General features: G+C 44.2%; 1 protein-coding gene across 3 annotated transcripts in view; it reads left to right on the forward strand.

Moving 5' to 3' along the window:
• Positions 1 to 12,943, forward strand: part of SUSD6 (sushi domain containing 6) — a 93,938-nt gene that overhangs the window by 26,033 nt on the left and 54,962 nt on the right. Inside the window, exon 2 of one of the 3 annotated variants that reach the window (XM_033434217.2) lies at positions 12,684 to 12,789. The exons of the other annotated variants lie outside the window; for them this stretch is intronic. The gene's annotated coding sequence lies outside the window, so the exon portion shown is untranslated. The remainder of the gene's footprint in view (positions 1 to 12,683; positions 12,790 to 12,943) is intronic. 3 annotated transcript variants of the gene reach the window in all.

The raw sequence follows: 12,943 nt of genomic DNA on the forward strand, positions 1-12,943 counted from the left end.
TTTTGAGAGTGTGGTGGTCTCAGAGTTACAAAGAAAGCATTAAAAAACAGATGGGGCCCCAGCTTTCCCAGGACCTTATAGTTTAGTGGGCCCAGAACAGATAAATTGCCATTTTAATGGTCCCTCCAGGGTAAGGCCCCAGGCTGGACTCTGAAGAATGGGGTGCCAGCCCAGGTGCTTAATGAGGAGGAGGCTGTGCTACCCTGGGCTGGATCGCATAGCTAAGAATTGAGTAACTCTCATTCAGCTCTTGAGTTACTCTTACCTATTTCTCAAGGAGCATTCTTCCATTCTGAAAAAAACCTTTTATCTGAATCTGTAAAGGCCAGTCAGACACATTAACCAATAGAAGTGTACACTTGAGGAGAGGGAGGCCTCGTCAGGCCTGATGCTGGTGAGGCTAACTCATTCCTTCATGAGATTTACTTTTTATTTTTTGATTTTCTTCTGCTATGGGATGAATCCTCTGATAGACCTTTCTTGTCTTTTCCAGTGTGTTAAGGAATATGACTACATAAGAGCTATAGTCTGTAATGTTGTGAGTCCATAGGTATAAAATATGGGTAAAACATGGCTCTGTATGAACCTGAGAGTCTTCACCCCTTTTTACTCTTCATAGGATGCTGCACTTGCAAATGTTTGTAAGGCCACTGGGCTTCCATCTTGTGCTCAGCACAGGCCTCTGTGAAAAATATTACTGCAGAGCACAGAAAGCATTTGTGATGGGGACTTCTTAGTTCTTGTCAACTTTTCCTTCACCAGTGTCAGACTGATTTTTTCCCAGTGCTTTGAACATGATGCTCCATTGCCTCCTGGGCTGTTTTGTTTATAACAATAGACTTGCTGTAATTCTTTGTTCCTCTGCATTGTCTCTCCTCCTAACCCCTCATGGCTGCTTTTAATTATGTTCTCTTTAATGCTAATTTTCATCATTTTGATTACAATGTACCTTGTGTTTTCTTTTTGTGCTGCTGCTTGGGATTTGATGAGCTTCTTGAATCTGTGGGTTTATAGTTTTCATCAAATTGAGAAAAATTCCAGCCATTGTTAAAAAAAAAAGTTTGTGCCTACCCATATGCCCTCCCCGTGCCCCAATTATATATATGTTAGGCTGCTTGATAGTGTCAACACTTCTGACTGATGTTCTGTGTATGTCACTTTGGACAGTTTCTATTGCTGTGCTTTCAAGTTCATTAATTTTTTTCTTCTTCAGTGTCTAATCTGTTAATCCCATCCTGTGTATTTTTCATTTTAGATATTTGTATTTTTCCCTCTAGAAGTTCAATTTGAGTCTTCATTTTGTCTTCCATTTCTTTCCTCATCATGCTCACGCCTTCCTTTTTTCTCTTGAACATACAGAATATATTTGTAATAGAGATTTGAATATCCTTGTCCACTAACTCTGTCATCTGTGTCATTTCCTTGTCCATTTCTATTGTTTGATTATTCTCCTCATGTGACCATATGTCATGGTTATAATTTCCTGCCTCTTTGCATGCCTGTTAATTTTTTTAAAAATAAATTTATTTATTTATTTATTTTTGGCTGCATTGGGTTTGTTGCTGTGCGTGGGCTTTCTCTAGTTGCGGCAAGCGGGGGCTACTTCGTTGCGGTGCGCGGGCTTCTCATTGTGGTGGCTTCTCATTGTGGAGCACGGGCTCTAGGCACGCGGGCTTCAGTAGTTGTGGCATGTGGGCTTCAGTAGTTGTGGCTCGCGGGCTCTAGAGCGCAGGCTCAGTAGTTGTGGCGCACGGGCTTAGTTGCTCCGCGGCATGTGATATCTTCCCAGACCCGGGCTCGAACCTGTGTCCCCTGCATTGGCAGGCGGATTCTCAACCACTGTGCCACTAGGGAAGCCCTGCCTGTTAATTTTTGCTTTGAAGCTAGACATAGTTGGCGCAGACATAGTTGTGTGTTGGTGGGTGCTGGAACTTTTTGCATTCCTTTAAAAACTCTTCAGCTTTGTCTTCAGAAGCAATTCAGTTAGTACTTACAATTGGTTTGATCCTTTCGAGGCTTACTTTTCAGTTTATTAGGGTGGGTCCAGAACAGCCTTTAGTCTAGGGCTAGGATGGTCCCACTGCTGCGGCCAAACCCTTCTGAAGATTCCTTCCAATGCCCTGTGGGTTAGGAGATTTTTTCCATCTTGGCCGGTGGGAACATGTAAATTTCTGGCTCTGTGTGAGTGCCGGGGTTATGCTGCCTATTTCTTTCCTTTGGTTCTTTCCTCAGCCTTGCTAGTTTCCTCAAACACCTGCACAGATCAGTATACTCAGCCTCTGCAGATCTCTGCACTCTTTTCTCTTTGCAGCTCCCTCCTTTCAGTTACTTTGCCCTGCACATTCTAGCCACCTTGGCATCCCCAAATTCCCAACTCTGTCTCTTCAACTCATTGAAATTGTTGAACACTTTCAGGTTTTTTCTCCCTACTCTGTGACCTGAAGACTCCTTTAGGAGATTGGCTGGGGCACTAGTAGGACTCACTGCATTTCTTCCCCTTTTTTCAAGGGGCACTGCCCTGTGCTGCCTATTGTTGAATGTCTGCTACCCCACTTTCATATATAAGGAAACAAGAGGCTCACAGCAGGTAAAACAGTACACCTAGCACCCCTAAGAAGCAAGAGGCAGAATCAGGATTTGAACTCCCTTTTGTATGACACTGAAACTCACATTGTGATTGATTCTGTAATTAACCATTTCATTTCCCTCTTCTGGCTCCAGCTTACTTCCCTGTTTTGTCCTTGACACTTTGGCTGTATATCTCCAATGTGTTTTCACTTTTTACCTCATTATAGTTATTTGTGTATGTATCTTATCTCCCCCAGTAGACTATAAACTCTTTAATGTTATGAGCTTTCCCCCATCTTTGTACCTTTCGTGTGAATCTAGGGTAAGTAGGTGCTCGTTATATGTGTTGAACAAAGTCAGTAAGCTTCTTAAGAAACGTGTGTTGGGAATGAGGGAGATATCAGATTCCCTTATTAAGTTATGCTGTTTCTTTTCTTTTTTCTTTTTTAACATCTTTATTGGAGTATAATTGCTTTACAGTGTTGTGTTAGTTTCTGCTGTATAACAAAGTGAATCAGCTATATGCATATATATATCCCCATATCCCCTCCCTCTTGCATCTCCCTCCCACCCTCCTTATCCCACCCCTCTAGGTAGACACAAAGTACCGAGCTGATCTCCCTGTGCTATGCGGCTGCTTCCCACTAGCTATCTATTTTACATTCGGTAGTGTATATATGTCAGTGCTACTCTCTCACTTCATCCCAGCTTACCCTTCCCCCTCCCTGTGTCCTCAAGTCCATTCTCTGCATCTGTGTCTTTATTCCTGTCCTGCCCCTAGGTTCTTCAGAGCCATTTTTTTCTAGATTCCATATATATGTGTTATGGTATTTGTTTTTTCTTTTCTGACTTACTTCACTCTGTATGACAGACTCTAGGTCCATCCACCTCACTACAAATAACTCAGTTTCGTTTCTTTTTATGGCTGACTAATATTCCATTGTATATATGTACCACATCTTCTTTATCCATTCATCTGTCGCTGGACACTTAGGTTGCTTCCATGTCCTGGCCATTGTAAATAGTGCTGCAATGAACATTGTGGTACATGACTCTTTTTGAATTATGGTTTTCTCAGGGTATATGCCCAGTAGTGGGATTGCTGGGTTGTATGGTAGTTCTATTTTTAGTTTTTTAAGGAACCTCCGTACTGTTCTCCATAGTGGCTGCATCAATTTACATTCCTACCGACAGTGGAAGAGGGTTCCCTTCTCTCCACACCCTCTCCAGCATTTATTGTTCGTAGATTTTTTGATGATGGCCATTCTGACTGGTGCAAGGTGATACCTCATTGTAGTTTTGATTTGCATTTCTCTAATGATTAATGATGTTGAGCATTCTTTTATGTGTTTGTTGGCAATGTGTATATCTTCTTTGGACAAATGTCTATTTAGCTCTTCTGCCCAGTTTTGGATTGGGTTGTCTGTTTTTTTGATATTGAGCTGCATGAGCTGCTTGTATATTTTGGAGATTAATCCTTTGTCAGTTGCAAATATTTTCTCCCATTCTGAGGGTTGTCTTTTGGTCTTGTTTATGGTTTCCTTTGCTGTGCAAAAGCTTTTAAGTTTCATTAGTTCCCATTTGTTTATTTTTGTTTTTATTTCCATTTCTCTAGGAGGTGGGTTAAAAAGGATCTTGTTGTGATTTATGTCACAGAGCATTCTTCCTGTTTTCCTCTAAGAGTTTTATAGTGTCTGGCCTTACCTTTAGGCCTTTAATCTATTTTGAGTTTATTTTTGTGTATGGTGCTAGGAAGTGTTCTAATTTCATTCTTTTACGTGTAGCTGTCCAGTTTTCCCATCACCACTTATTTAAGAGGCTGTCTTTTCTCCACTGTATACTCTTGCCTCCTTTATCAAAGATAAGATGACCATATGTGCGTGGGTTTATCTCTGGGCTTTCTATCCTGTTCCATTGATCTGTATTTCTGTTTTTGTACTAGTGCCATACTGTCTTGATTACTGTAGGTTTGTAGTATAGTCTGCTGTTTCTTTCTTATCTGCTGTGTTTATCACAATCTCTTAACGTCTTCTAAGATGATACCTGGACTTTATGAAGTTCTTCATTTGATACCTCTGCCTGAACTTTGACTAATTTGAGATAACTTTTGAGTCTGTATTTGGAGATTTAAGGGAATATTCCTTCTTGTGAGTTAACCAGATTCCTTTCTTCTCCAGTCCTGACTTAGAACCCCACGTGGAGAGAACTGGAGGTATGGTTGGAGCTAGACCTAGAGCATGCAGGCATTGGTGGAGGGGCTCTGTAGAATGAGAGGGTCATGTAAGGGCAGAGGTGGTGCTGGGGCGTGGCACTAATCAAAGGGGAAGGAACAGTAGGCAAGTTCCTGCTTCTCATTTTTGCTTGGGGCCTTTCAGTCCAACCTTGACAACTTACAGGAAGTTTGGGTAATTTGTGAGGAGGAGGATGGGAAGAGTCATGGTTTGGTTATAAATTAGGAGGCTTCTTGGAACTTATACAAGATGGAGAACAATTTGGAGCCAGAAGGCAGTGTCTTGTTTGTTCTAAATGTGTACCTCACTGGGGCTGTTAAGCTTCAGTAGATGGAGGTGAAGAACATGCTTCTGGAATCCTGAACCTTAGGGAAAAATACTCGGCTGACATTTGAGTAGAAAGAAGGGAAATGGCAGAAATCGAGACCATATTTATGGAGCACCTTAAGGCCTGAGAGACACTAAGTCCACTTCTCTGGCCCTGCCATTAGGTTGACTGTTTCTTCTCACTCATGAATCCTACAGAAGAGGTAGTAGTTTTGGAAAAAGGGTGATGGGGTGGAGAGGCTTTTGTGGTTGTTGAACATTAAGGAAGCAGGCAGGTCTTAAATATTCATCCCCAGCGTCTCCACAGCTTTGGCAACCATAGTGTGTGTGTCTGGGTGCTCATTCGGAGGAACTCTCGATTGGGTTTGGGGGGAGGGTGTCTCGGAGCTATCTGGGCAGTTCCAGAAGCTTTAACCGAAATCCTTGGGTTAACTGAGAAAGTACAACTCATAATATATTTGGAGCTAGAAGCCATCATCCAGTGTTTCTTCTCCCTTCTTTTCCAGTTCCAGCCACCCCCAATTGTTTTGCCCTTATTGTGTCTGCTTTCTCACTTTGAATTCATGTTAAAGTCAACATGATCTGCCCTCACCACTCTAATAAATGTGCTCTTGAGGAGGTCACTAGTGATATCCTAGTGGCCAGATCCAGTGGGTATTTTTTAGTTTTTATTTACTGGACCTTTGCTGCATCTGCCACTGTGCCCCCTCACATCCTCCTTGAATCACGCTGTCCCTACCTTGACAGCTGTGATGCACAGGCTTCCGGTTTCCTTGTGCTTTTTGGAGTGTCTTTCATGGTCTCTCCTTCCTTGATAGGCCTCTTTTAAAAGTTAGTGTTCTCCCCAGGATTCTGGCTTGACTCTCTCCTCACTCATCTCTCTCACCTAGGTGAGCTCATTGTCTATTTTGCATGGTTTCAGCCATCACTTTCAGGCCAATCACTCCAGGGCAGTACCCCAAGTTCGGAGCACTTTGCAGACTTTCATACTCATTTCTAACTTGCCTGCTAGACTTTTCTACCTGGATATCCTTCAAGTACCTACAATTCAACCCACCCAAAAATAACCTGAACTACATTCATCATATTCTTCACCAAAACCTGCTTGTCTACCTGTGTTCTCTCCCTCCTGTGGTAGCTTCTACCATTCACACGGTCACAAGCCAAAAACCTAGGTGTCATCCTTTATCTTACTCATCCCATCCTGTTAGTTTCTGGCATCTTCTACAGCCTTTGGCACAGTATGGACACAGAATGAATAAAAGAAAACGCTTATTAATTTCACCTGAAATTAACTACAGTTTAGCACTTCGGTTTTGGTAAATCCAAACATCTCCGATTACACTCGTAACTGTCGGGGAGGGGCATTTGATTTTTGACCACATTCAAATTATATTAAGGAGAAGGCACTTCTTTGTTTGAAACAGGAATACTTTGTGGGGGGATTAGTTATTATGAGAAATGGGTGGATTAGCCACATGCTGTCTTTTCGGGCTCCCTAAGGAGCTGCTCACAGTTAAAGATAAGGTGGATGAAGTCGGATTGTGCTGGCCCAGGAGGGTGCTGTCCTTCACGAACATGGGAGTAGAGGCAGCAGTTGTGGGTGAACTTGCCATGTGCTGTGGCTTTCATGTGAGTCATAGATAGACTTTTCCCTTGGGGAGGGTAACACGCCCCCTTCAAGCTCATTGATGGATTTCCTTAATTGTATTCTGGTGTTTCTAACATAAACATTGAGGATGTGTCAGTAACTGTCATGCTTCTCCAAGTTGATCTCCCTTCCTTTCCATCTAACCCCCCCCCCAAAAAAAAATAGAAAAGAAAATAAAGAAAAAAAAAAAGAAAAGGAGAAAGTGACTTAAAGACTCATAGGATTTCGGAGCCAGAGAATTTCTTTAGTGGTCATCTAGCTCAGCCCTTCCGTTTTCAGATGATGATGACAGTAAAGATAGGTGGTAATATAACTATAACACCATTTTTGATGACTTACTGAGTGCCAGACACTATACTAAGTGCTTTATATATATTTCCCATATGATACTTACAATAGCCCTATGAGGTAGCTGTTATTAGTGCTATTTTATAGATAAGGAAACTGAGGTCCAGAAAGATTGGAGAACTGTATTGGGGTTAAGAGGATGCTGAAGCAGCTATTGTGCAGAGAGATGAAGCATCTTGCTTTTTCAAGGCCCGGTTTTCCACTTAGAGGCAGAACATTAGTAGAATCCAAGTCCCCTGACCTTGAACTCAGTAAGCCTATATTTTTGTTTTCACCTGAGAACTCATTCTCTGTGGTCATTTTTGTCTCGTCTCTCGCTCAGCCCCTTTTAATTACAGTGAAATTGAATGAAGTAGAGGAAAAAGTAGAGTTGGGGTTTTTGGTGAGTTTTTACAGTTTATTTTTAAATAGGCAGCATTCCCAGACTGACTGGGAATGTAGCAGAAGGCCTGAGAACCAGGAAGTGACACAGACCTGTTTATACCCTTCCACTTGGGAGCCTTTGGAAAGCAATCCACAGAGACAGTAAAAAGTAAACACAACTGCTTCAACCAGTTCTCTTGGGTTTGCTATTTTTGACCTGGAGGAGGTGTTTCCTACACAGCTATGAGTACATACTTTGAAAACCAAAATCTAGCACTGAAACATCCCCTTGAGTGAAGGTATATAGACAGATATTTATTTCCTGTTACCAGACAGCAGCATTCAGTGACTCCTGGCAGACAAAATTATCACTTTATTTTTCCTCTCTCCCTCTGCCATCCTTTTTTTTTTTCTCTCTCTCTCTCTTTATAATTAGCGCTGTGCATGCAAAACTGCCCCGGGGGCTTCCCTGGTGGCGCAGTGGTTGAGAGTCCGCCTGCCGATGCAGGGGACACGGGTTCGTGCCCCGGTCCGGGAAGATCCCACATGCCGCAGAGCAGCTGGGCCTGTGAGCCATGGCCGCTGGGCCTGTGCGTCCGGAGCCTGTACTCTACAATGGGAGAGGCCACAACAGTGAGAGGCCCGCGTACCGCAAAAACAAAAAAACAAAAAAACAAAAAAACTGCCCCGGGAGCACACTAAATCTGTGTGTGATCTTCAAGGTCCAGCTCAAAGTTTTCTCTGTCACCTCCCCCTACTCCCAACCAGAAGCCTTTGTTCTTATCTCCTCTGTGTTCTCATAGCACTTTTTAACATTAAAAAACAAAACAAAAACACAAACCCTTGTAACAGTTTGACAGTGTGATGTAGATAAACATGTAATTCCTCTCACATAGATTGAGAATTCCTTGAGAGTAAGAACTATAACCCACTTCATCTCTGTGAGCACCCAAGTCTTGCACTGAAGACAGCCAGTAAATATTTGCTGAATTGCAGTAGAGTCACTGCAAACACTGAGTCCTAAGAAATCAGATTTAGCAGATCAGCTTCCCAGACTTTATTTGCCAAGTGGGTATTGAAGCCTGCTCCACTCAGCTCTGATAGGAACCAAGAAGAGGGGTGTGATGACACATAGATGTATCTCTGGGTCTAGGAACCAATTACAGCCACTTCGGCCAAACATCTGTTTTGCTACCTGGCAAAACTTCAGGATTTATATACCCTTTTCCCCTCCTGTTTTATATCTGCTGCTACTTTGCCATCTTGTATTTCCTATACAAATTATGGGTTTGGGGTTTATCTTTTCTTCCCCTTCCTGAACAAATAAATGTTGAGCACTTTGGGGCACAGAAAGAGGCGGGAGTTGGGGCTCTGCAGGAATTTACTACCTGCAGTAAATGTAGCATACAGCAGTTAAGTAACTGTGAGTGGGCCTTGGGGGGAGGATATGACTGGTTCTCCCAGTCTTCCAGGCAGTGATGCTATGGGTTCAGAAGAGCCTTCCATGCCTGTGGGCTCAATTGAAGAGTTTTCCCAGAGGAGATGCAAATAAGCTTGACCTTGTATTTGGAAAAAAGAACAGGGAGTCCTTTGCAGTAGGAAAGCAAGAGGAGGAAAGACCTCTAGGCCCCTTTGATTCCATTTATCTGTAAAATAGGCATAATGGCACCTATATAATGAGGTAATGAGTGTGTGTGTGTGTGTGTGTGTGTGTGTGTGTGTCTCAGACATGTAAGCTCTGTGCCCTTATCCTCTCCTGTAGCATATTCAGGCTAGAAAACCTCCTTGGTCCCTCTAGACACAAATATCACTTCAGTATAGTCACATACATGATTATTTAATTTTGGGGGAGGGAATGTTAAGTTCCTTAAAAAAATATATTTTCAGAACTTCATGGGAGAGACCTTTGGAGGTTCATTTGTTTAAGCTCTTGGCTCTTCTTTCATCTAAACTAACTGTGTTTCGAGCCTAGTCTGGGGGCATGTGTTTTCAGCCCAGCTGAAACAGTACCCTTCGGGGGTCTAGTGGGGGCTCAGTAACATCCTTTTACAGCAGGAAGGGGCCTTCAACAGCACTGATTTGAGGGCCCAGTGTTCCAGACACTGTCCTGATCCTTCACGTTGATCCCATCTCCACTTCACGACAGCCCAATAAGGTGGGTGTTATTTATCCAGTTTGTAGATGGGAACTGAAAATAACTTGCCCTAGGCCACCTAACTAATAATATCCAAGCAGACCAGAGATTCCGGCACAGCCTACCAGAACCTTTCCACGGATCCAGGCTCTCTGAGAGAGAAGTACTTGAATTGTTTCGTTTTACTGATGAGGAAACAGAGGCATCAAGAGGCGAACTGATTGGTTCTAGTTTAGCCCATCAGTCTAGAGGAGAAGTGGTTTCCTGCCTTCACTGTTGGAAATTTATGGCCTGAGCCAAGTGCCTGTGAGCAGGCACTCTGCCTTTTCTCTCCTTTTTTCTGTCCTGTCTTGAGCCTGTCTTGTTTTGTTCTCTTGTGTCCTTCTCTCTTGCATTTTCACTTTCTCTCTGGGCCCCTACAGCTCTGCAGTGATGTGTGTGTGTGTGTGTGTGTGTGTGTGTGTGTGTGTGTGTGTGTGTGTGTAGGCTGGGGTTTTTTGGTCAGATGTTTGTTATTTTTGGAAAGCACTTTAGGAACACTGTGTACGGATGGCCTATACAAATGTGCTGATGGATTGATTAAGCTCTAAATGGAAAAGTTGGAGTCTCCTGAGTTTGCTGCAGTGCAGAGGGAGATAGATTCTAGGATAGGTCTGGGGAGATGCAGGGGGAAAGGACTGCTCTGTGGAAAAAAAGAGGATGGATTTAACATTTCTTCCTTCTAGTCAGAACTTTTGTTGACTCACGTTTTCAGGAGAAATACTTCCGGGCTTCTCCTTTTCCCTAGAAGACATTCCAGATTCCTTAGAACTCAGAGGGCATTTGGGGATCATCCAGACCTACCCCGTGAGGACCAGGAAGAATGATTGACTTGCCTGAGGCCAATCTGCTGTTGGTTGGTGGAGCTGGGACTTAAGGGCTGTCTGCTGCACTCAGATCCAGGCTGCAGTCATCCTGTTGCTAGGTTCTAGAAAAGAGATGCTGGAGACTATTGAGGAGAAGGTTTAGTGTGTCTGCTGGTGTCCCTGCTGTCTGAAGCCTGAGCAGTAGTGTAGGGGAAAAGTGGGACAACAAGAGGATGTAGTGAGCAGTTCTGGGGAGTGAGACAAGAATACAAGGAATATTAAAGCAATTCAAAAAAGCCTCAAACACCTACCCTACCCTGGCTTCAGTGGTTTCTGAGAAAAGCTGAGGGTTATTTTTGTGATTTGTAGGAGGTAAATTTTTTTTTTTTTTAGGAATTTTATTTATTTACTTATTTATTTAATTTGCTTGCACCAGGTCTTAGTTGCGGCAGGCTCCTTAGTTGTGGCTCATGGGCTCCTTAGTTGCCGCATGCATGTGAGATCTAGTTCCCTGACCAGGGATCAAGCCCAGGTGCCCTGCATTGGGAGCGTGGAGTCTTAACCACTGTGCCACCAGGGAAGTCCCTGTAGGAGACAAATTTTGACAAGAGTTTGATGTTTGTGTCCTTTGGGCTTTGGAGCTGGAGATGAAAAGGAAATGGATAAAGGAACTTATGGCTGTCAAGGATCTCAAAGTCCGATAGACAACTTCGTGCCTATTGAAGGTACTCAGCTGCTGGTGGCACAAAAGAAAGGGGAAGATACAGAGGTTAGGAAGATTGGAAGGAGCCATTTATCCCCAGGGAGGCAAAAAGTAAACTGAAGACATCTAGAAGTAATACAGTTTTGTCATTTTGTGGGGGAGGAGTGGGAGGCACTAAGGTCTGATACACATTGAGATACCTTTTGCTGCTGTGGCCTAGGCATTTCAGGGTGAGTGGGAGTGAAGGGGGGGACACTGCAGGCAGAAAGGGAGAGGTAAGGGGGGGCCTCCCAGCACGTTATTCCCTTCTCTCATCACACCCTCTGGGGAACTTTGGACTCCAGAGTTAGCACTTCTTATCTTTACAGTCTAAAATGTAATGGTTAAGTTCTGTTCCAACTTCATGAACTGTTCTTTGTCTCCCCCCATCACATGGTAGTATTAATCAAAGGAACAGACTCTTATTCTAGATTCTCCCACCACCACCATCCCCTTTCCAGACTAGTCTGAGGCAAGAAGAGGATTTATGTTGGTTGTACCTGTCCAGTTCTCTCTTGTAACTAATGGAGAGATGGCCATGGTATAGGAAATAATCTGTCCTGAGGATTACATGTAAACGGAGGCTGAGCTCACAGAGATGTAGAGAAACTCACCTAGCCCCTGGGCGCCAAGCGTCGCTGAGTCAGGACCCTTTGCCTTCACAGAGGAGCGCTCGGTAGAGTGTGACATGACTGCGCCTCAGCAGGACTGTGACATTCTCCACCCGCAGGGATAGGCCCCAGGGCAACCCAGACGCATGAGCTGCGGAGATCTGGGCCCTGCCCTGCGTGTCTAGGGGACTGGGCGCCCTGGCTGTTCCATGGCTCCCCACTCCCAGCCCCTCCCCCAGCTGCTGCTGCCTCCCTAAGCTATGAGCCATTTTTCAAGGTGACTCTAAGGATACATTTCACCTTAGGCAGGCTTTTTGGTTAATCTGGAAGCATCTGTGGCAACAACAAGTAAGCAAATTGCGTGAACTTGGAGCTCGTGTTACAGGTTCTCCTCGGCACCAGAAGCCTGCCATGCTTATCATCATCTTTTTTGCGAGCGGTTCCTCAGGTCACCCTCTGCTGTCTTGGCTTATAGGCTAAGACTGTAAATAGGAGGACCTGAGTCTTCTTACTAGTTTACAGAGCAAGCAGTCTTTGATATTTTGTCCCTTTTAAACCTCACTATAGACTGGTGAGATATTCACTGGTGAGATAGTCAAAGCAAGCAACACCTCCATTTTACAGATGAGGAAACAGAGGCAGAGATGTGGGACGGTTCTTCCCCCAGTTCAGAGCTGTGGCTTAAGGGCAGTGTCCTTCCTCTTGGAGGGTCACTCTGGACAGGAGACGAGGGTTCGTGACATCACATTCAGCAGAGCAGTCACTCAGCTTTTGATGTTTTGGGTTCACAGAGGTGGGGAAAGGCCAGATCCTGACCTTAAGGGGCTGGCAGTCTAGCTCATGGGGGTCTCCCCTTGCTACAGGCTGTTGAGGCGGCAGTGTTGGTCCCAAGAAGGAAAGTCAGAAGGGTGAATGCAGACTTCCCATGACCCTGCCCCACCCCGTGTTTTGGAAGAGCTGGAGGAAGAGGTAGGTTATACGAAGAGAAGCGTGGATGCCCTGGAGAATTCTGTGATTGAGAGAGACCCTTGAGCTGTTTTCAGGTATGAAGACGGAAGCCAGAGAAGAGTGGTGTGAAGTACGTTCATGGTGTTGAGCAGCCATCACCACCATCCGTCTGCGT

The sequence above is a fragment of the Orcinus orca genome, chromosome 2 (assembly GCF_937001465.1).
Source record: "Orcinus orca chromosome 2, mOrcOrc1.1, whole genome shotgun sequence".
NCBI classification, from domain to species: Eukaryota; Metazoa; Chordata; class Mammalia; order Artiodactyla; family Delphinidae; genus Orcinus; species Orcinus orca.